The sequence below is a fragment of the Oncorhynchus clarkii genome, chromosome 4 (genome assembly GCF_045791955.1).
Source record: "Oncorhynchus clarkii lewisi isolate Uvic-CL-2024 chromosome 4, UVic_Ocla_1.0, whole genome shotgun sequence".
Classification (NCBI taxonomy): Eukaryota; Metazoa; Chordata; class Actinopteri; order Salmoniformes; family Salmonidae; genus Oncorhynchus; species Oncorhynchus clarkii.
Window position 1 is genome coordinate 75,368,018 of NC_092150.1, and position 24,614 is coordinate 75,392,631.

Here is a 24,614-nt window from a genome sequence, read left to right on the forward strand (position 1 = left end):
AATACGTAACAGTTCCGTATTTCACTGAAAGAATAAACGTTTTGTTTTCGAGATGGTAGTTTCCGGATTCGACCATATTAATGACCTAAGGCTCGTATTTTTGTGTGTTATCATGTTATGACTAAGTGATAGAGCAGTCTGACTGAGCGATGGTAGGCAGCAGCAGGCTCGTTAGCATTCATTCACACAGCACTTTCGTGCGCTTGCCAGCAGCTGTTTATGACTTCAAGCCTATCCTCTCCCGAGATTAGGCTGGTATAACCGATGTGACATGGCTAGCTAGTTAGCAGGGTGCGCGCTAATAGTGTTTCAAACGTCACTCGCTCTGAGACTTGGAGTAGTTGTTCCCCTTGCTCTGCAAGGGTAACGCTGCTTCCGGGGTGGCTGCTGTTCCTGGTTCGAGCCCAGGTAGGAGCGAGGAGAGGGACGGAAGCTATACTGTTACACTGGCAATACTAAAGTGCCTATAAGAACATCCAATAGTCAAAGGTTAATGAAATACAAATGGTATAGAGAGAAATAGTCCTATAATTCCTATAATAACTACAACCTAAAACTTCTTACCTGGGAATATTGAAGTCTTATGTTAAAAGGAACCACCAGCTTTCATATGTTCTCATGTTCTAAGTAAGGAACTTAAACGTTAGCTTTCTTACATGGCACATATTGCACTTTTACTTTCTTCTCCAACACTTTTTGTATTTACATTATTTAAACCAAATTGAACATGTTTCATTATTTTATTTGAGGCTAAATTGATTTTATTGATGTATTATATTAAGTTAAAATAAGTGTTCTTTCAGTATTGTTGTAAGTGTCATTATTACAAATACATTTAAAAAATCGTCCGATTAATCGGTATTGGCTTTTTTTTTTTGTCCTCCAGTAATCGGTACCGGTATCGGCGTTGAAAAATCATAATTGGTCAACCTCTAGTTCCTACAAATATATACGTAGTTTAGGAGCTCCATGAAGATGAGGTATACAGTACATATCCTATTTCCCTAGTATTGTGGGGGGGGGGGGGGGGGGGGGGGGGGGGGAATTACCCTATATGACCCCAAATAATGTTGTCATGCTTGTCATGCAACCATGGTATGTATAGTTTGGAACTTTATTGTGAATACAGTCCTGTGGTATTGAGCAGTTCTGGTTTTTGGAATGTAGTTATTATGTAAGCGTCTTCATGGATTATTCATTTCTGCTATAACTGGTTTGTCAATGTCCTCACCCCAGTGTTGTCTTAAGTGTTGCATACTAAATAACTTCCCTCTTTGTACTCTTTTTAAATGTCTGAAAAATACAATTACATTATTGTCAGGGAACCAAAAGTTTAAATGTATAGGCCTGTCACAATCATTTGATCATATCTCTAAACCTTCACGGAAGAAATACAAGTTAATATATATATATATACAGTAGATAGATGAAAAAATATTAGAACACGTTGTTCCTCAATGTTACAAAAGACCACTTTACACCGATTCAGTTGTCAGACTGAGTGCAGTTGTCTGCTTTTAAAGGGCAGGGGACAGTATAATTTGATGGGTGCTTACAGTGGGGCAAAAAACTATTTAGTCAACCACCAATTGTGCAAGTTCTCCCACTTAAAAAGATGAGAGAGGCCTGTAATTTTCATCATAGGTACACTTCAACTATGACAGACAAAATGAGAAAAAAAATCAGAAAATCACATTGTAGGATTTTTTATGAATTTATTTGCAAATTATGGTGTCAAATAAGTATTTGGTCAACAACAAAAGTTTCTCAATACTTTGTTATATACCCTTTGTTGGCAATGACAGAGGTCAAACGTTTTCTGTAAGTCTTCCCAAGGTTTTCACACACTGTTGCTGGTATTTTGGCCCATTCCTCCATGCAGATCTCCTCTAGAGCAGTGATGTTTTGGAGCTGTTGCTGGGCAACACGGACTTTCAACTCCCTCCAAAGATTTTCTTTGAGGTTGAGATCTGGAGACTGGCTAGGCCACTCCAGGACCTTGAAATGCTTCTTACGAAGCCACTCCTTCGTTGCCCGGGCGGTGTGTTTGGGATCATTGTCATGCTGAAAGACCCAGCCACGTTTCATCTTCAATGCCCTTGCTGATGGTAGGCTTTGTTACTTTCTCTGCAGGTCATTCACTAGGTCCCCCCGTGTGGTTCTGGGATTTTTGCTCACCGTTCTTGTGATCATTTTGACCCCACGGGGTGAGATCTTGAGTGGAGCCCCAGATCGAGGGAGATTATCAGTGGTCTTGTTTGTCTTCCATTTCCTAATAATTGCTCCCACAGTTGATTTCTTCAAACCAAGCTGCTTACCTATTGCAGATTCAGTCTTCCCAGCCTGGTGCAGGTCTACAATTTTGTTCCTGGTGTCCTTGGACAGCTCTTTGGTCTTGGACATAGTGGAGTTTGGAGTGTGACTGTTTGAGGTTGTGGACAGGTGTCTTTTATACTGATAACAAGTTCAAACAGGTGCCATTAATACAGGTAACGAGTGGAGGACAGAGGAGCCTCTTAAAGAAGAAGTTACAGGTCTGTGAGAGCCAGAAATCTTGCTTGTTTGTAGGTGACCAAATACTTATTTTCCACCATAATTTGCAAATAAATTCATAAAAAATCCTACAATGTGATTGTTTTTGTCTGTCATAGTTGAAGTGTACCTATGATGAAAATGACAGGCCTCTCTCATCTTTTTAAGTGGGAGAACTTGCACAATTGGTGGCTGACTAAATACTTTTTTGCCCCACTGTATATTTGTGCTATTTCACACATGTACGATTGTTTATTAACATGCACGTTTGAATTGGAAATGTGAGACACCCTCAGGGAGTGGGGTCAATAATTTTAGAGGGGCTCCTGAGTGGTGCAGCGGTCTAAGGCACTGCATCTCAGTGCAAGAGGTGTCACTACAGTTCCTGATTCGAATCCAGGCTGTATCACATACAGCTGTGATTGGGAGTCCCATAGGACGGAATACAATTGGCCCAGCATCATCCGGGGTAGGCTGTCATTTTGTTCTTAACTGACTTGCCTAGTTAAATAAAAAATACATATTTTTAAATGCCATTATGAACAGCGACCCTGGAGCAATTAGGGTTAAGTGCCTTGCTCAAGGGCACATCAACAGATTGTTCACCTTGTCAGGTCAGGGATTTGAGCTAGTGACCTTTTGGTTACTGGTTCAACACTCTAACCGCTAGGCTACCTGCCACCCCAGTGTTTTGCAGGTGGGGAGAGAACTAGAGAGGGTTGAGGAGGAGGCTTGAAGCGCTGGGCATCTTGTTATGACATGCATTATCTGAATTCGGTCCACAGAATTATACCTATGAAGGAACTTTGAATGTCTTTTGAGCTAGCTAGCTAACAAGCTTGTCTGTGCAGAGCGGCACAAGATTTAAAAACTCATTTTTACCTTTCTGTAGTTAATAAATCCAACATGAAACGTGGTAACTATGCCTATAGTATCCTTAATTAACATTGAAAAAGTGAATACATTTTTCTCTAGCTAATTAAAAATCTCTCCTCCTATCTTCTGAATCAAGATTGTAACTTCAGTACAGTAGCCTATGCTTCGGAGGGGGGAGGGGCAGGTAGCCTAAACACGCACACACATTGGCAAAGATTTTCAGCTTGCAGGCAGACACTGAAGTAAGTTTCTGAGTGACAGAGTGAGGGCTTTGCATAGATGCTTTGTTCGTTTTTTTGTGGGACTAGAAAATAAAATACCATTATTAACCAGTTCCCATGCTTAAAAAAAAAAAAATCTGTTTCGGTTCCTTGAAAAATGTTGTTATTTTCCAGGACCAACCCCTGATAAAATCCCTGTTATACAGTTATATAATTACTGTTTCTGAAAGCCCATAAAAACTGTTTCAGATGTGGACATTTTAATCACCTACAGTAGCATCACTAAGTCATGTTTTGAATTGATAAAGGACACAATTCACATCCCCAAAACCATCTTTGAGTTTTGCAACTCAAGTAAAGATCACTTTGACACATATGAAGTACACATATAAACAACAGGTGTATATATCAGTGACGAAAAATGAAGAACTTTGGTTGAAGTGACTCCAGCACACTGTGTACTTGCAAACCAACATTTATTGACTAAGGGCTGTATTCAATCCATAATGCTGAAGATCAGCATTGTAGCATGGTTGAAATGTAAAGGTAATTTTCAACTGAGCTGATGCAGCGTTTACCGTGAATGCAGTTTCCGCCAATGTGGAAACAGCCTTAGAGAGCTGTTTATTCTCTATGTTGGTTGGGGCGTGACAGTGACTAGGGTGGGTTATCTAGGTGATTAATTATCTATGTTGGCCTGGTATGGTTCCCAATCAGAGGCAGCTGTTTATCGTTGTCTCTGATTGGGGATCATATTTAGGCAGCCATTTCCCCATTGTGCTTTGTGGGATCTTGTCTAGGTATAGTTGCCTGCGAGCACTACTTTGAGCTTCACGTTATTGTCTTTGTTCTTTGAGTTTCTCTTCCAAATTTAAGGATGGAAACATACCACGCTGCATCTTGGTCCACTCCTTATAACGATCGTGACAATCACACTGTAATGTCGAACTTCAGCGCTACGGATTGAATCCATTCCTAATAGCTGATTATGAAAAAGAAATACCTAATTAATACATTTGTATTATTTATTATTGATGTTTGCAGAAGTACCCCCTACCATTATATTTCTGGCTAGGTCCCATCTCAGTCAAACTATAGAAGAAAAGCTCATTCTAATTGTATTGTAGAATAATGGTAGATTGTTGCCTTGGCCCGCAACAATGTTTACAGATGACTCGTTGCGCAAGCTTCCGTAACAGAGGTTTCCCATCAACAATAATTTCGATTAATCAAGTTGAATGTGTCTTTTGCTATCAAATAAGTATTTAAAACACATTTTCATCCAGGGTCTCCCATTTTCCACCTGTAGAAATGGGAGATTACATAGTACATAGTGGTCTAGACAATGGCAGCACAGAGGCGGAAAATGGGAGATGTGTTTCAAAGAACACATTCAACCTGACAAATTGTAAGTATTGTTGCTAGAGATATTGGATGGGCCTCTGTTGCAGGTAAACTTTATTTTTGTGAAACAAAATAATTTAGGTTTGGTTGATAAAGGACGCCAAGCTACAGAAGCCTCAACTACTAGCCATCTGTAAACAATGGGTTGTTGCAGGACAAAGCAAGCTTGATTCATAAAAGCATGGGAGACTTATTACAGTTATTCCATTTCCTTATAGCATTGCTATGGTTGACTCCCTTACAGCAAAGCCATAACAAAAACCTGTCTACCTGTTGTGTTCAATTGTGTGGAATGTAACGTTCTGTTTGACTGCAAACCACTTGTATCCCCTATAATGCCCACGTTTGATTTTTTTAAAACGATTGCTGACAAGAATCTAGACACAAGCAGTGTTTAAACTTTCAAACGCCAGACTACGTCCACATTTAAAGGTAGACTCAGAGAAAAACGGTGCAAAGAGCAGAACCGCAGATATTGAGATGAGCGTGGGTTCACTTCACACCGTTCACATCGTGGTAGCCACGTGACCAAAACAGCGGAGAAGTTAAACCTCAATCTTCAATGCTATTAGTTGACCCACTATGCTGTTTACTTTCTACATCATTTCGCTGAGTCTACCTTTACCTACAAAACATGGATACTATGCTTATAAGGGTTGCGGTGTACAGTAAATCATTGATGCTCCTACAGAGACAGACAATGATACAGCGAGGGGAGGACAGTCAATTTATTGATAAATTATTGGCTCAGTGTGGGCCCTACTGATTATATTTCCAATATTATCTAATGGACAAAGTTAATGGTTCATAACACCTCTAGCTGTTCAATGAAACTGATGATCATTGATGCTCTGAATATAATGGTTAGATAAGTATTTATTCAGACAGGCAGATTGGTTGATATTTGCATAATTGATGCAGAAGCAATTCAAACAGTCATTTATTTAAATCTGTTGTGTTTCTCTGATGTAGCTTTCTGTTCATTTTACTGCTCAAAGCAAATGATCAGAATTACATTTTTCATTACAGAAAAATACATTTGTGGAGTGATGATTATTCTTTCTGACCGAGGACATTCTTTGTCTCTAACATATATTTTCAATCAAATACATTCTGTTTCCATTTGAAAAATGTATAAAACATTTTAAAAATATATTGTAAACTACGCACACGCGCAAGGTTTCTTTAATTGATACAGCTACTTCTTCTCTTCTTTAAAAAAAAACCTGAAACTCATTTATTTTAGAACCTTTTTTCTGTCATGCTTACAAAGATTTTAAAAAGGGAGATCAGATTGAAGTTTCAGAAGGCACATTTGTCACTTGACGGAACCATTTTAACAATTGAAGGTTGTCTCTATAACTGTTGACACGGATGTATGTCTACCTCTCACTAGCCACAATCCTCTCTGGATGGCGTACGTCAGAGACCGGACTAAAATAGAGGGGGAAAAATATCGTAAAACGACAGTTGCAATATTTGATTGGGAGCATATGTGCTATTCTCCACGGCCGCCATGTGTCTGGCAAGCAAGACTACATTGGTGCCAACTGGAGAGGAATTATGGGAAGGTGCTAATTGGTGTGATTAATTTTGATTTTTAATTCGGTGAGAAGCTCATTAATTTAATCAAGAGGTGCCATTGACATGTTTCAGGAAGACAAAAACAGGAGCCAACATCACTGAGAAACAAATGCCTGGAGAGGCTCAATTAAATGGATATGGAATACTGTATAACTGAAAACTGCTCTTTAACTCTTTAAGAGAAACATTCACACAAAATCGAAAAGATGGGGAAAATGTTTCAGTCTTTGGAGAAGAAGTGACGTCATCCTCACACTCAACCATTATTACTGTCAAAGATTATGGCTATACTGACAAGATACATACATGTCTCTCTGCCCTAACAATGGGAGTCGTTGTCCACAAAGTAGCATGGCGGGCAGTCTAGTGTAGCTCCCACGTACCCTTTGTTTGGATTGGTGGATATATCTCACATAGAATATAAGCCATTAACTTTTATGTTGACCAAATTCCACACTTTCACATTGACCTCCATACAAAAACTCCTTGCATGTTGGTTGCAACAATGAAAAAACGCTACCTGCTGGAGGGAGACAGATTTTCTGCCGCTTTGGGCCTCTTTCTGCCTCTGTTACTGTCGCTGAGCATTTTAAGAAAAACCCTGTTACTTTTCTATCACGGCTAGTCAATAAAAAGTATCTTGAAGTGATTGAAAGCATCTTGTCTTGTCTTGCTGAAGACATTACCATCCATTATTTTGTGATCTGGATGTGTCCAAGCAATGACATGGTAAGGTTTCACATGGCTGTTGAGCTGGCTGACTGGGGAGAGTAGCAGTTATTATTCACACAGAGAAAGATGATTGCCACTCTCTCCAACAGCCATGCCCCAACTGTCACTTTCCTCTCACTGGCTATCCCCTCAGCCTTGCATACCACTTAAATGTGCTACGTTTCATCTCAATGTGAAATCTATAACGATGAACAACACTTTCTGTGGGAAAATGTGTTTATACGACACTGTTTATCTCAGGCTTATGAAGTGAGGGTGTGCTTAGGGTGACTGAAGTCATCTTACAAGGACAGACTAAAAGGGGGAAATTATACATAGCACTGTCACTGCTTTTATGGCAGATCAGCAATGTAGGCAATGTATGGCTTGAGACAGATTTTGTGACAGCAAATTCCTGAAGAAGAGAGAAAAATCCACAAGGAGAGGAATCCACGATAGACTATTAAGATGGAGCCGCAGTGTCATGAAGAGGAATACACTATAGACCATTGAGATGCAGCCATAATGTCATGGAGAGGAATCCACTGTAGACTATTGAGATGGAGCCGTAGTGTCTTGGAGATTGCAGCCATTTCTTTCAAATAAAAACAGTCACCTTCAGAGCAGCGAAATCCCCCCATCATGCGGCTTTCATGCTGTTCTCCTCTCAGGCCCTGCGTGGAGGAATACATAGCATGGAAATCATAATGAGAGGAAGCACCCTGGTCTTACACTGGGTAGTCATGCTGCTCTGACTAGAACAACAGGCATTATATACTGTAAGACCCCTTTTGCAACACTCACTCTATCTTACTCCTCACACAACCGTCACCCCTTAACCATTCTTCACAACTTACCCCCGCCCGTATCTCACCCCTTCTTCAATTAGGCCTCAAACACTCCTGACCCCTTCCTCCATTCAGCTGTAACCTATCTCACTCTCCTCCATCATGACTCTTTTACCCGGAAAGGCCAGATATATCATGTGAAGGCAGATCAATACCAAGTCAGCCTCTGAGAATGTGGCACCAAATGGCTGTTAATAGGAATTTCGACTGTTTAAAACATAAAGACATGTATGGCTGGTGCTGTGACTAAAACATATTTTATTTAATGAAAGCCCCATGACTCCCTCACCCATTTATCCACCACCCTCACCCAACATTTACTCCTCCTTCCCTCAACCATCACCCACTACTGTCCTTCTCAACCTTCCTAACCCTCCCATCCCCTCCTTCGCTCAGCTGTCAACTGAAGGCAATTTTGCAGTCTCACCATGAATTTCCTCACTTTCCTCTACCATCCTCCAGTCCCACCCTGTCAGCCAGCCAGCCAACTGGAAGAGACAGATTTATCATGTGAAGGCAGATCAATACCAAGACAGCACCTGAGAACGTGGCATCAAATGGGCTGGTATTAGGAATATTGACTGTTGTAAGCTTTCCTAAGCTTTTCATAAGACATGCTTCACTGGCCACGGCTTCATGAGGATTTACTTTACATTACTATCAGGGCTTTTGTCAACACCAAGCAGTCAATATAATTAAGAATTTGTTCTTAATGGACTCAGCTGGATAAACAAAGGTTAAATAATTGTATTTATTTTTTAAACACAGTTCTAATCCTGCATATTAATTACACTAGAGAGAAAGAAAGAAAAAGAGCGAGTGTGTGTATGAGACAGAGAGAAAGACCACAACACAGATAAAAGGGAGAGCCTCAGTTTAAAGTTAAACACTTGATTATTTATTTCATTACCCATGTCAGTGAACCTCAGGGCAGAATCACATGTCGAAAAATACACTTGTCTATGATAGCTATCTGTGATAGACGGACTCCAGGCATGAAAAGATGTAGAGGAAAACATGGAGTTCATCCTTGGACAAAATACACAACCATTCTGCTACTGTGGCCCTGTACAGAAATAACCCCTAGCTCCTACCTCCTAGGTACTTGAAATTAATGGGTAGGAATAACCAATATTCTAGTAGCTCCGCCTCCACCTCACACTCTTATAATAGTTGATTCCAAAATGTTCAGATCAAGTTACAGAAGTGCCTTGGGGTACCAAGTGTATGGGTTAGTGGTAATCCCTAAGGGCTAGGTGTTGTTTCTGGATGGTGATTGACTGTGGTTTAGTGGGATGGACAGAGAGAAAGAAAGAGCTGTTGAGCTTTATGTTGTTGAGAGCAGAGATGTGAGCTTAAGCAAGTCAACCGCAGTCAGCGGGTATAATCAGTCTCCATAGCACTCAACTCTTATTCCAATAAGCCGGTTGAAAGCTCCAGCAGATGGTTTTTTTAATAAGATAAAGATATTACAAAAGACTGTACATAAAGGCAAAAGGCTATCTGACTAAATGCGTAATGTAGCCAGCAACGGTCCACTATGTATTATGTCTGATCTGATCTGCTTGAGCAAACCTCTGACCTTCCCTCATCAGTTAGAGTCTCCAATTTGAGAGCTTGAGAACAGAGAATCAGGAAAATCTCTAACCCATATGACACAATGAGTGATTTAAGCATGTAGTCAGAGCTGCTCTTGTGTTTCTCCAGTTATGATTCATTCTGGTTTCCATGATCTATATTGAATTTAGTCATTACTATTTGTCTGAGGGCAAGTTCTGGAGATAAAGGGTCTGTTAGGATTCACAATGTCACACATGATAATGAAGAGTGAAAGTAAAAATAGTTATGAGAACAGTGGTGGTGCATGGGTAAAATCACTGGGCGAGTCAAGCCTAGGAAAAAAAGCCAAATTACAACCTATTGTATGTGTTGTGATAATTGTGTTGTTTGCTCTATAACCTGTTAGTTCATATGCCTTGGCACCATAATATATAGGCCTAAGGCCGAGACAATAAGACACAGCGGCTCACAAAACCGAAGAGCAACATATGTCAGGTGGAGTCCACAAAACATATCGCATGTGACAAACTATTGTATGACCTACAGCATAGTCAATCAAGCTAATGTATCCGACATCTTTAGACTACTAAACAACTATTGATTTAGAACACCGGAGAGTTACACAAGTCGCATGAAAACAGGAGCTGCCTCCACTATTCCAGCTTCATTTCAACATCATCAAATCAACTATGCTTATTCAATTACAGTGACAACTAAAAGATTACAAAAACGATTAATTCCAATCACTGTAAGCTACACTATAGAGCGCATTCGGGAAGTATTCAGACCCCTTGACTGTTTTACACCTTTTGTTACATTACAGCCTTATTGGAATAAATCGTTTTTTAAATAGTTGTTTGCGTAACCAGAACGTAACCATTCAGAACCTTTACTCAGTACTTTGTTGAAGCACATTACAGTCTTGAGTCTTCTTGGGTATGACGCTACAAGCTTGGCACACCTGTATTTGGGGAGTTTCTCCCATTCTTCTCTGCAGATTCTCTCAAGCTCTGTCAGTTTGGATGGGGAGCGTAGCTGCACAGCTATTATCAGGTCTCTCCAGAGATGTTCGATTGGGTTCAAGTCCGGGCTCTGGCTGGGCCACTCAAGGACATTCAGAGACTTGTCCCGAAGCCACTCCTGCGTTGTCTTGGCTGTGTGCTTAGGGTCGTTGTCCTGTTGGAATGTGAACCGTCGCACCAGTCTGATGTCCTGAGTGCTCTGGAGCAAGTTTTCATCAAGGATCTCTCTGTACTTTGCTTCATTCATCTTTCCCTCGATCCTGATTAGTCTCCCAGTCCCTGCCGCTGAAAAACATCCCCATGCTGCCACCACCATGCTTCACAGTCCTGTCAGGTGCAGAAAACACTAAACAGAAAACCACTAACCACAAAGCATAGGTGGGGAAAAGCTACCTAAGTATGGTTCCCAATCAGAGACAACGATAGACAGCTGTCCCTGATTGAGAACCATACTCGGCCAAAACAAAGAAATACAAAACATAGAAAAAGGAACATAGAATGCCCACCCAAATCACACCCTGACCAAACCTAAATAGAGACATAAAAAGCTTTCTAAGGTCAGGGCGTGACATCACCGTAGGGATGGTGCCAGGTTTCCTCCAGATGTGACGCTTGGCATTCAGGCCAAAGAGTTCCATTTTGGTTTCATCAGACCAGGGAATCTGGTTTCTCATTAGAGTCCTTTAGGTGACTTTTGACAAACTCCAAGCGGGCTTTTCGTGCCTTTTACTGAGGAGTGGCTTCCGTCTGGCCACTCTACCATAAAGGCCTGATTGGTGGAGTGCTGCAGAGAAGGTTGTCCTTCTGGAAGGTTCTCCCATCTCTACAGAGGAACTCTGGAGCTCTGTCAGAGTGACCAATGGGTTTTTGGTCACCTCCCTGACCAATGCCCTTATCCCCCGATTGCGCAGTTTGGCCAGGTGGCCAGCTCTAGGAAGAGTCTTGGTCGTTCCAAACTTTTTCCATTTAAGAATGATGGAGGCCACTGTGTTATTGGGGACCTTCAATGCTGCAGACATTTTTTTGGTACCCATTCCCAGATCTATGCCTCGACACAATCCTGTCTCTGCACTTGACGGCCAATTCTTTCGACCTCATAGCTTAGTTTTTGCTCTGACATGCACTGTCAACTATGGGACCTTATACAGACAGGTGTGTGCCTTTCCAAATCATGTCCAATCAATTGAACGTACCACAAGTGGACTCCAATCAAGTTGTATAAACATTTCAAGGATGATCAATGGAAACAGGATGCACCTGAGCTCAATTTCGAGTATCATAGCAAAGGGTCTGAATAGTTATGTAAATAAGGTATTTCTGTTTGTTATTTGTAATACATTTGCAAAAAATCTAAAAACCTGTTTTTGCTTTGTCAGTATGGGGTATTATGTGTAGATTGATAAGGATGGGGAATTATTTAATCAATTTTAGAATAAGGCTGTAACGAAACAAAATGTGGAAAAAGTCAAGGGGTCTGAATACATTCCTAATGCACTGTATATACAAAAGTATATCGACACCCCTTCAAATTACTGGATTCGGCTATATCAGCCACACTCGTTGCTAACTGGTGTATAAAATCGAGCACACAGCCATGCAATCTCCATAGGAAAAACATTGGCAGTAGAATGGCCTTACTGAAGAGACCAGACTATCCCTGTCTGGTCTCCTTCACCACCAGCAGTTACCATATCCGGTCTGCTACGTGGTTGCTACTTAAAGTCCCCAGAACATTCACAGTATTAGACAAGACTGCCTTCTCTTCTTGTGCACCAGACACATGGAATAGTGTACAATCCATGCTTCTAGATATGTTAGTGCCACTGAATGAATTTAAAATATTGATGGGACAGAGGAGTGTAAATGCTTTTTTTTAGGCTGAATCATGTTGTATGATTCATGTTGTATGTTTTAAATATGTAATGTATTGATTGCTGCTCCAGTTTCAACTGTTCTGCCTGCGGCTATGGAATCCTGACCTGTTCACCGGATGTGCTACCTGTCCCAGACCTATTATTTGACCATGCTGGTCATTTATGAACATTTGAACATCTTGGCCATGTTCTGTTATAATCTCCACCCGGCACAGCCAGAAGAGGACTGGCCACCCCTCATAGCCTGGTTCCTCTCTAGGTTTCTTCTTAGGTTTTGGCCTTTCTAGGGAGTTTTTCCTAACCAATGTGCTTCAACACCTGCATTGCTTGCAGTTTGGGGTTTTAGGCTGGGTTTCTGTACAGCACTTTGAGATATCAGCTGATGTACAAAGGGCTATATAAATACATTTGATTTGATTTGATTGTTGCTGCGTTCTTGGACAGGTCTCTCTTGAAAAAGACACACTGGGTCTCAATGGGATTTTCCTAGTTAAATACAAAAACAAAACAGTGACCATCAATTAGCCATAGGATGCCACCTTTCCAACAAGCCAATTCATCAAATCTCTGCCCTGCTAGAGCTGCCCTGGTCAACTGTAAGTGCTGTTATTGTGAAGTGGAAACGTCACAATAATTGATCGTCGGGAGCTTCATGAAATAGGTTTCCATGGACGAGCAGCCGCTAACAAGCCTAAGATCACCATGCGCAATGCCAAGTGTCGGCTGGAGTGGTGTAAAGCTCGCCGCCATTGGCCTCTGAAGCAGTGGAAATGCATTCTCTGGAGTGATGAATCATGCTTCACCATCTGGCGGTCCGACAGACAAATCTGGGTCTGGCGGATGCCAGGAGAACGCTACATGCCCCAATGCATATTGCCAACTGTAATGTTTGGTGGAGGAGGAATAATGGTCTGGGGCTGTTTTTATGGGCCCTTAGAGAGGTAAACCTTAGTTCCAGTGAAGGGAAATTGTAACGCTGCAGCATAAAAATAAAAAAGTTTTAAAAAGTTTGGGGAAGGCCCTTTCCTGTTTCAGCATGACAATGCCCCTGTGCACAAAGTGAGGTCCATAAAGAAATGGTTTTTTGATATCGGTGTGGAAGAACTTGACTTGCCTCCACAGAGCCCTGACCTCAACCCCATCTAACAACTTTGGGATGAATTGGACCACCGACTGCGAGCCAGGCCTAATCGCCAAACATAAGGTCCCGACCTCACTAATGGTCGTGGTTGAATGGAAGCAAGTCCCCGCAGCAATGTTCCAAAATCTAGTGGAAAGCCTCCCAGAACTCAATATTAATGCCTGATTTTTGGAATGAGATGTTTGAAAAGCACTTTTTTCAATGTAATGTAATTGTATTGGAACCAAGTATCTGTTGTATTAGTAGTAAATGCAAACTTCACCCTCAAAAAGTTACTTTTGGAGAAAATAAATCTGTGGACGCGTAATTGACGACTCGGCTGTGCCAGTAGCTTTTTTAAAGGAAACACCACTACCGCTGTTTAGTATTCTGCAGAGAGAAAAGAAAGATAGTGGGAAAGAGCAAATATTGTGTGTTTATTTCTTATCGTGAGAGTTTGAGTGACTGAGTTTTCCAATGTATTCTTTAGACATGGCAAATGAACTTACAACTTGATTTTGAAATTGTTTGGTGCTGGGGGTTGTTTAAGACAAGGACTTTGGTATCAGAAATTATTTGGTATTGGAAAGAGAAGGGGCTCATCATTCTAAGAGGTCAGAGGTTACTGTACCCGAGGTGGGATAACCCCTCCACAGATTTTATTTTTATTTTTTTTATTTTACCTTTATTTAACCAGGCAAGTCAGTTAAGAACAAATTCTTATTTTCAATGACGGCCTGGGAACAGTGGGTTAACTGCCTGTTCAGGGGCAGAACGACAGATTTGTACCTTGTCAGCTCGGGGGTTTGAACTCGCAACCTTCGGGTTCCTAGTCCAACGCTCTAACCACTAGGCTACCCTGACCAGGATGCCAGGGCGGTTGAGGTTGGGTTCGAGGTCAGAGATTATAGTGTAACTGAGGTGGGATGACCCCTCCACAGATGTCAGGGCGATGGAGGTTGGGTTAGGGGTCAGAGGGTATAGTGTACCTGAGGTGGGATGACCCCTCCACAGATGACCAGAATCTCAGGGCGGTTGAGGTTGGTTAGCTCCTTGAAGAGCTCTGGGACCAGGGTCTTGTGTCCTGCGGCCAGCGTGCTGACCCCAACACAGTGGACGTCTGCATCCACAGCCTGCTGGGCCACCTCCAGGGGGGCCTATAGAGGAGAGAAAGTAGTATTAAAGAAGTAGTCATTTACATTTGAGTCATTTAGCGGACGCTCTTATCCAGAGTGACTTACAGTTAGTGCATTCATCATAAAAGCCCCTTACACTCATGGGAATTGGCCTATATGGATATTTAAATTTAAATGTTTCTTACGGGAGAAAAATGGGCATGACCATGGTAGCAAGTAAAAGGTAACAGTTTGGAGATTATGGGAAAATTATTAGACTAACAGGTGAGAACAGAACAGTTGACCTGACAAGACTGAATCCAAACATTACTGTCCTTTTTTCTTGATAACGAAATCTGAAAATAGTCTGGATACATTCAGTAACACGATAAAAATATTATTGGAAAATTTGGGGTAGGTGCAATATAAGTGAGAGGTCTAACTGGTGTTTCCAAGTGGACACACACCTCTCAAAAGTGCACACAGTTCCTAAGTCATCTTAATGCACTTTTATGACTCAAAGAAGAATCTTCAAATATAAGGTGTTTTTTTAGCTCTCCTAGCTGGGCCGTTGAGGAACTAAAGCAAGCACACTTATAGTTGTTTTAATTGGAACACAGCCTGAATCCCCGCCTTTACACAATTACTGTTGTTGCTTAAGCAATCCGAAAGCGGTCCATTATAATTTGGGTCAGGTGGGCATAATTTGAAAGCTTGTTCTATTGTCAATATGACTAACTAAATTATAAAATACGATCTTAGTGTTAGGATTTCACTAAGAAATTCAGAGAAGCAGATCAAAATTTGGGTCAGATGTTGAACATTTTCTTCACAATAACAACAAACAGGAAAACCCAGGGTATGATGCCATGTGAGCACCACTTTCAAAACTACTGGCTGAAATTCTACCAAAATTAGACAATTTAACAGGGCAAGTCAGTTAAAGATGAACTAAGGTTATAAATACATTTTAAAAAATGATCCGACACCTGAAGAAGAGTGCCGCCATGAAAACACAGAGATAGAGAGAATCCTTTATCTCTGACAGATATCTACCAGTTATCTGATCTCTTTCCTCTCAGCCCTGTACTACACTTTATGAAGATCAACAGTTAAGAGAAGAATGGATAGCTATAAAAGGTCATATTGCTCTTTTCCAGGAAAACAACACACACACACACACACACACACACACACACACACACACACACACACACACACACACACACACACACACACACACACACACACACACACACACACACACACACACACAATAGGATTTTATTTAAAAAAGTAAATGGGCAATTGTTACCAAGAACATGGTAGTTAATAACATGCAAAACAAAACTATTGTCCTGTGATTTACTACTTCTAACCCTGTGAGTTATGGCCATATCTGTACCCAATCCCATCAAATGTGAACTCAGATCCTTCTGGCGCAAAAGTCATACTGTTAACTAGGCTAGGGTTATCTATCCTACAGTCAAATCAAATCCAATTGTATTTGTCACATGCGCTGAATACAACAGGTGTAGTAGACCTTACAGTGAAATGCTTACTTTACAAGCCATTAACCAACAACGCAGTTTTAAGAAAAATACCTACAAAAAAATACAAAAATAATTAAAGTAACAAATAATTAAAGACCAAATTAAAGTCCTCTTTTTCCTGTAGTCCACAATCATCTCCTTCGTCTTGATCATGCTGAGGGAGAGGTTGTTGTCCTTGCACCACACGGCCAGGTCTCTGACCTCCTCCCTATAGGCTGTCTCGTCGTTGACGATGATCAGGCCTACCACTGTTGTGTCATCTGCAAACTTAATGATGGTGTTTTGGGTTGTCGTGCCTGGCCGTGCAGTCATGAGTGAACAGGGAGTACAGGAGGGGACTGAGCATGCACCCCCGAGGGACCCCCGTGTTGAGGATCAGCGTGGTGGATGTTTTGTTGCCTACCCTTACCATCTGGGGGTGGCCCGTCAGCAAGTCCAGGATCCAATTGCAGAGGGAGATGTTTAGTCCCGCGGTCCTTAGCTTAGGGATGAGCTTTGAGGGCACTATGATGAAGCTGTGGTCAATGAATAGCATTCTCACATAGGTGTTCCTTTTGTCCAGGTGTGAAAGGGCAGTGTGTTGTGCATCCTCTGTGGATCTGTTGGGGTGGTATGCAAATTGGAGTTGGTCTAGGGTTTCTGGGATAATGGTGTTGATGTGAGCCATGACCATTTTTTCAAAGCACTTGATAAGGGGTCGGTAGTCATTTAGGCAAGTTACCTTAGTGTTCTTGGGCACAGGGACTATGGTGGTCTGCTTGAAGCATGTTGGTATTACAGACTCAGACAGGGATAGGTTGAAAATGTCAATGAAAACACTTCAAGTTGATTAGCGCATGCTCGGAGTACAAGTCCTGGTAATCCGTCTGGCTCTGCGGCCTTGTGAATGTTGACCTGTTTAAAGGTCTTACTCACATCGGCTGCGGAGAGCAGCCGGAACAGTCGTCCGGAACAGCTGATGCTCTCATGCATATTTCAGTGTTACTTGCCTCGAAGCAAGCATAGAAGTAATTTAGTGCTTGTGTCACTAGGCAGCTCTTGGCTGTGCTTCCCTTTGTAGTCTGTAATAGTTTGCAAGCCCTTCCACATCTGACGAGCGTCGGAGCCGGTGTAGTAAGATTCGATCTTAGTCCTGCATTGATTCTTTTTTTATGTTTTTTTTTTATGCCTGTTTGATGGTTTGTCGGAGGGCATAGAGGGATTTCTTATTAGCTTAGCTTCCTTGAAAGAGGCAGCTATACCCTTTAGCTCAGTACCTATAACCTATACATTAATGAGGTCTCAAAGGGGGAAAAAATGGGGGGAAATGGCCAGAAAAGTCCAGAAAATGCAATCAAATGGGCACAAAAGGTCTAACTGTCACGTCCTGACCTTAGTTCCTTTTTTATGTCTCTATTTTGGTTTGGTCAAGGCGTGGGTTGGGGTGGGCATTCTATGTTTTTCATTTCTATGTTTTGTTCTGTGTGATGTATTTCTATGTATTTGGTCTGGTATGGTTCCCAATCAGAGGCAGCTGTCAATCGTTGTCTCTGATTGAGAACCATACTTAGGTAGCCTGTTCCCACCTGTGTTTGTGGAGAGTTGTTTTCTGTACCAGACAGAACTGTTTCGTTCATTCTCTTTTGTTGTTTTTTTCATTCAGTGTTCAATTCATAAATAAAGATGAACACGTACCACGCTACACCTTGGTCCTCACCTTCTTCCACCAACGGCCGTTACACTAACCATATATGATATCATTAGATATCCCACTAATGCCCACCCTACTACCGTCCCATTTCAAGACTGAGACGGCCCAGGTCTGGCCTGAATGGAATGTGGAATACAAAACACATGACTGAGAAGAGAAGAGATACAGCCACAGGACAATAGTGGACATTATCATCACTGAGGGATTGGGTCACATGTTGCTTGACAATATTCATACTATGATATTCAAAAGAGTCCTTGTGCACCAAATAAAAACTTATCAGAGAAGCTAGAGAAAATGAAAGCTGATAATATAAAGAAAGTGACATGTAACTCTAGCTCTCTCCTATTGTGTGTGTGTGTGTGTGTGTGTGTGTGTGTGTGTGTGTGTGTGTGTGTGTGTGTGTGTGTGTGTGTGTGTGTGTGTGTGTGTGTGTGAGCATGAGAGAGAGAGCGTGTGTGTGTGTATACTCGGGCTGAAGTCCTGAGGTGTTGGATCAATAGTGATGCTGACATATGACTCAAAGTAACCATGAATGTTGACACCAGTGAGGAGTGTGTGTTTGACATAGGGCTGCACAACTAACTAAATTTTAAGCGAAATTGCAATATGCGCAACCGCAAGAGGTTGCAATATTTTGAAACGCCACTTAGCCATTTGTAATGCCTGTTTGTTTATATTTTACTTTTGATGTATTGCTCGCAGACACGGTCCTTGCTGATATGACGCCCTAGGCGAGACAAAAAAAATGTACGCCCTCCTCCTATCCTCGCAAAGTAGAATAGTAGGCTAGGCTATACAGTGTCAGCCAACAATGCACTTTAATGAATGCCTATCCATGTGGTAGCCTACCATTAGTAAAACAGGCAGTTGCACTGGCTTTATAGTCCTGATACCTGACAAAGAGAAATCATTTTGATGATTCTGAATATCATAGCGTAAATTGAAATAAATTTACCAAATTCATAAAATGAATCCTGCCTTAAATAAATAAAATAATTTAAAATACTTAGCCACAGAGGATCATTAGCTTCTTAAAAAGAAATTGCTGTGGATTGTTTCAAATCACAAGTGAGTAGGCTTACAATTCCACTCCGAGAATGAGAATGGTAAATAACTAATTAATATATGCATTAACAGGAATTTATGTAACCAAATGACAGGGAAGGTAAAAATCTGTCGTTCTGCCCCTGAGCAAGGCGGTTAACCCACTGGACCCCGGGTGTCGAAGACATGGATGTCGATTTAAGGCAGCCCCCTACACCTCTCTGATTCAGAGGGGTTGGGTTAAATGCGGAAGACACATTTCAGTTGCACGCATTTGGTTACATAAATTCCTGTTAATGCATGTATTAATTAGTTATTTACCATTCTCATTCTCGGAGTGGGATTGTTGTTTTGGTTTATTTCATATCATAATTTACGAGTTTTATAAATGTTTTCATTGTCTTTTGTTTGGAGCACTCCATATGAGCGTGTGTATGGTTTGTTTCTCTGTGCTGTTAATGTTGACCGAGTGCCTGAGCATGCATAAAGTAGGCTACCTAGCCTGCTGCGCAACTGTAAGAAAGTGCGAATTTGGGGATGTCTGATTTCTGACCACCACTAATAATAAGCTTTTAAATCATAAGTGGCACGCAGATTGGTAGAAATGGTAGGATAAATTCTTAGCTTCCCCAAAGATGAAACTCACACGTTGCCTATTTCAGCCACCCAAAATGATCAGGCGTTGCGTTATCTTGGAAAATGCAGTTCGTATTTTCTTCTTCACCATGATCATGTCAGAAATTGACCAATTGCTAATTATCATGACAATTTAGCCCACTAAGGGAAACTCCCAGACAACAGTCGTGAGTAGCCTAATTTCATTCCATAGGCTATTGTCAATTTTTCTTTAACCCATCCTGTTTTTAGGATATGTTGTGTTTGTTAACATGTTAATTCATATTCACATCAAAGCACATTTGTATTTGATAAGGTGCCATTTAGGCCATTTGATAGGAAACACGCATGATGTAAATAGTGTCTCTCATGAAATTGTGATACATTTGGTTGCCCTGTAAGCTACAGAAATGGCCACAGAGGCTATATACTCGTTCTACCGTATAGGCTAAGCTATCATGCCCCTGCCTTTGGCAAAGAGGGCACTGTTTATCTGGGGGTGGCATCAGCGTTCACCTTACTAGCCCAGATGCCTCTCTATCCCCACCATCTCTTCCTGGACTGGGAGAGAGGGTTTAGAGGGGCTAGAGGAGAGGGATTAGGAGAGAGAGGTTTAGACTGCTGCCTGCTAATGAAACTCAGGAGTATAGGGTACAGTAGGTCTACCTAAGGGGAAGTAGCTACTAGAGCACCAATAACAGAACATAAGACTGAGATTAGCCTTATTGTGAAAACAGTGGTGAAACGGTAGCTTAACAGGCCGGTATGCAGCTTTGAAGTTGGTATGCCTATGTAGGGAATGTTTTGGTTGTATTTGCCTTCCATGGAGTGGACCAGAAGGACTGACAGACACAGATGAATTACAGCTTTAATCATTTGAAAGGAGGCTTTACCGAGGTATGGCCCACCTTTTTCCACGTACGAGTGTTATGTGGTATGTCTGCACATGTTAACATTGCTGCATTAGAGGGCCATTGTTAGCACACTGAGTTCCATAGCGTGATCATTGTAGCTGATATGTGATTGACTGCCTTAACCTGTAAACATTAGTTAAGTTATGAATAAAATTACATTGAGGCCAGGATTCAATCCAAAGCAAATTAACAACCTATGCAAAGCAACAGATTTAAATATAAAGGCAACTTCCCAGACAATGGCAGAGATCACATTCGCTGTTAACGTCTTAATCGCAGTACACAGGTTGTTTATCTGCTTTGGTTTGAATCCCTGCCTCAGTTGATCTCCACATGCTGTCCTGGAGTTCTATGAAGACTTGAAGAGAATTGAAAGAGTATTTATTTCCCAAGTCCAGTAGCTAGCTAGCTACTAAGTTCACCTGGAAAAAGCGGTCCGATGTCGATGTCGAATCCCAGCTCGGCAAATCCCGTGGCGATGACCTTTGCCCCCCCCCCCCCCTGTCATGGCCGTCCTGGCCCATCTTGGCCACCAGCAGACAAGGGTTTCTGCCCTCATGCTTCTTAAACTCCACTACCCTGGGAGAAGATTAATAAATCATATCAATAGTGAGACTCAGGAGATTGAAAACAGAGCAGAGGAGAAGACAATTTGAAGTATTATTCTCTTTTGCTTTTACTGGTTGTGTGCTGTAGAGATCTCCTCATGCTCTCCAAACTCGCTGCGATAGGCTCCACTCACCATTCTGGTCACTGCTGCCCAGTGACGCAAGCCTACCAGACAAGCTAAATTCCTTTTATGCTCGCTTCGAGGCAAGCAACACTGAAGCATGCACGACAGCACCAGCTGTTCTGGATGACTGTGTGATAACACTCTCGGTAGCCGATGTGAGCAAGCCCTTTAAACACGTCAACAATCACAAAGCCGCGGGGCCAGGCGGATTACCAGGATGTGTACTCAAAGCATGGCGGACCAACTGGCAAGTGTCTTCACTGACATTTGCAACCTCTCCCTGACGGAGTCTGTAATACCAACATGTTTCAAGCATGTTGGTATTGTGCCCAAGATAGCGACGGTAACCTGCCTAAATGATTACCGCCCCATAGCACTCACGTCGGTAGCCATGAAGTGCTTTGAAGGACTGGTCATGGGCTCACATCAACAACATCCTCCCAGATACCATAGAACCACTACAATTCACGTACCGCCCCAACAGCTCCACAGATGACGCAATCTCAATAGCACTCCGAACTGCCCTTCCCCACCTGGACAAAAGGAACACCTATGTGAGAATGCTGGTCATTGACTACAGCTCAGCATTCAACACCAAAGTGCCCATGAAGCTCATCACTAAGCTAAGGACCCTGGGACTAAACACCTCCCTCTGCAACATGATCCTGGACTTCCTGACGGGCCGCCCCCAGGTGGTAAGGATAGGCAACAACACGTCTGCCGCGCTCATCCTCAACACTGGGGCCCCTCAGGAGTGTGTACTTAGTCCCCTCCTGTACTCCCAAACACGACTCCAAACATCATTAAGATTGCTGACGACACAACAGTGGTAGGCCTGATCAACGACAAAACAGCCCGTAGGGAGGTCAGAGACCTGGCTTTGTGTTGCCAGGACAACAACCTCTCCCTCAATGTGAACAAGACAAAGGAGATGATCGTGGACTACAGGAAAAAGTGAGCCAAACAGGTCCCCATTAACATTGACGGGGCTGTATTAGAGCGGGTTCGAGAGTTTGAAGTTCCTTGGTCTCCACATCACCAACGAACTATCATGGTCCAAACACACCAAAACCGTTGTGAAGAGGCGGAAACAACACCTTTTCCCACTCAGGAGACTGAAAAGATTTGGTATGGGTCCCCAGATCCTTAAAGTTCAACAGCTGCACCATCGAGAGCATCTTGACCGGTTGCATCACCGCCTGGTATGGCAACTGCTCGGCATCTGACCGTAAGGCGTTACAGAGGGTAGTGCGTATGGCCCAGTAGTCTAAGACCAAAAGGCTCCTTAAAAGCTTCTACCCCCAAGCTATAAGACTGCTGAACAATTAATCAGATGGCCACCCGGACTATTTACATTGACCCCCCCATTTCTTTTGTACACTGCTGCTACTCGCTGTTTATTATCTATGCATAGTCACTTCACTCCTACCTACATGTACAAATTACCTCGACTAACCTGTATCCCGCACATTGGCTCAGTACTGCTTTAGGGCGACTCAGTTGATGATTTGGTATAATGTTGCACTTCACTAGCAATAGCTCAATTCAAGACTGATAGAAAGGGAGGCAGACAAGCAGACTAGAGATTAATTAAATATTTCCTACTGTTTTAATGTTTCTACTTTAGGTCTATGTATTTTACTTACTTGACAATGATGTTATAGGTTTACTGCTGCATTGGCCTATAGAATATCTCTGACTTCTATGCACTCATTTCTTTAGCTGCCAATAGATCAGTGTATATACAGTGCCTTGCGAAAGTATTCGGCCCCCTTGAACTTTGCGACCTCTTGCCACATTTCAGGCTTCAAACATAAAGATATAAAACTGTATTTTTTTGTGAAGAATCAACAACAAGTGGGACACAATCATGAAGTGGAACGACATTTATTGGATATTTCAAACTTTTTTAACAAATCAAAAACTGAAAAATTGGGGGTGCAAAATTATTCAGCCCCTTTACTTTCAGTGCAGCAAACTCTCTCCAGAAGTTCAGTGAGGATCTCTGAATGATCCAATGTTGACCTAAATGACTAATGATGATAAATACAATCCACCTGTGTGTAATCAAGTCTCCGTATAAATGCACCTGCACTGTGATAGTCTCAGAGGTACGTTAAAAGCGCAGAGAGCATCATGAAGAACAAGGAATACACCAGGCAGGTCCGAGATACTGTTGTGAAGAAGTTTAAAGCCGGATTTGGATACAAAAAGATTTCCCAAGCTTTAAACATCCCAAAGAGCACTGTGCAAGCGATAATATAGAAATGGAAGGAGTATCAGACCACTGCAAATCTACCAAGACCTGGCCGTCCCTCTAAACTTTCAGCTCATACAAGGAGAAGACTGATCAGAGATGCAGCCAAGAGGCCCATGATCACTCTGGATGAACTGCAGAGATCTACAGCTGAGGTGGGAGACTCTGTCCATAGGACAACAATCAGTCGTATATTGCACAAATCTGGCCTTTATGGAAGAGTGGCAAGAAGAAAGCCATTTCTTAAAGATATCCATAAAAAGTGTTGTTTAAAGTTTGCCACAAGCCACCTGGGAGACACACCAAACATGTGGAAGAAGGTGCTCTGGTCAGATGAAACCAAAATGTAACTTTTTGGCAACAATGCAAAACGTTATGTTTGGCGTAAAAGCAACACAGCTCATCACCCTGAACACACCATCCCCACTGTCAAACATGGTGGTGGCAGCATCATGGTTTGGGCCTGCTTTTCTTCAGCAGGGACAGGGAAGATGGTTAAAATTGATGGGAAGATGGATGGAGCCAAATACAGGACCATTCTGGAAGAAAACCTGATGGAATCTGCAAAAGACCTGAGACTGGGACGGAGATTTGTCTTCCAACAAGACAATGATCCAAAACATAAAGCAAAATCTACAATGGAATGGTTCAAAAATAAACATATCCAGGTGTTAGAATGGCCAAGTCAAAGTCCAGACCTGAATCCAATCGAGAATCTGTGGAAAGAACTGAAAACTGCTGTTCACAAATGCTCTCCATCCAACCTCATTGAGCTCGAGCTGTTTTGCAAGGAGGAATGGGAAAAAAATTCAGTCTCTCGATGTGCAAAACTGATAGAGACATACCCCAAGCGACTTACAGCTGTAATCGCAGCAAAAGGTGACGCTACAAAGTATTAACTTAAGGGGGCTGAATAATTTTGCACGCCCAATTTTTAA

The 24,614-nt window shown here is 42.0% G+C and overlaps 1 pseudogene; it reads right to left on the reverse strand.

The window, feature by feature from the left end:
• Positions 1-14,124: 14,124 nt before the first annotated feature.
• On the reverse strand, positions 14,125-21,431 carry LOC139408051 (methylmalonyl-CoA mutase, mitochondrial-like; annotated as a pseudogene).
• Between the last annotated feature and the right edge of the window lie 3,183 nt (positions 21,432-24,614).